Genomic DNA, 495 nt, shown 5'->3' on the forward strand with positions numbered 1-495 from the left:
GCATCAGTGGTCACATACCTGCAGTGTGAGAAGCTCCAGCAGAAAAACAACAACAGCACCAACAAAAACCAGCAGCAGGTCTGACTGAGTCCACTGCTGCTCAGGGAGAGAGCTGAGTGTGAGCTGCTGCTGCAGGCTGCAGCCAGTATGAACACCAGCACACAAAACCTGGACTGGATCCCATCACACTGGAGGAACTGGAAGGGAGGAGCACAAACCAGTTTGTGATGAAAGAGGGAATTTCTGCATTTACGTTAAGAGAAACATTCAGCACATTTCTGACACTTCAGTCACGTTTTTTTTTTACACTTTATTTTAAAGGTCCTTTAATTTTACACTAATTTGCTGGAAATTTTCAGAGTAATTTGCAGATATTTAACGGTTCATTTTTAAGACATTTTACAGAGAGGGTGGTGCGATTCAGTACAATTTATAAGAAAAGTGTCCACTCATTATATTTGGGTTTATATGTAGTTGTTAATGTGCAAAACATCT

At 41.0% G+C, this 495-nt stretch overlaps 1 protein-coding gene across 2 annotated transcripts in view; it reads right to left on the reverse strand.

Annotated features, from left to right (window-relative positions):
* Window positions 1-152, reverse strand: part of LOC137181996 (zinc finger protein 395-like) — a 12,811-nt gene extending 12,659 nt beyond the window's left edge. The window contains exon 1 of one of the 2 annotated variants that reach the window (XM_067588251.1): window positions 19-152. The gene's annotated coding sequence lies outside the window, so the exon portion shown is untranslated. The remainder of the gene's footprint in view (window positions 1-18) is intronic. The other variant, XM_067588330.1, reaches the window with a different exon arrangement.
* Between the last annotated feature and the right edge of the window lie 343 nt (window positions 153-495).

Source organism: Thunnus thynnus, chromosome 1 (genome assembly GCF_963924715.1).
Source record: "Thunnus thynnus chromosome 1, fThuThy2.1, whole genome shotgun sequence".
Lineage (NCBI taxonomy): Eukaryota > Metazoa > Chordata > Actinopteri > Scombriformes > Scombridae > Thunnus > Thunnus thynnus.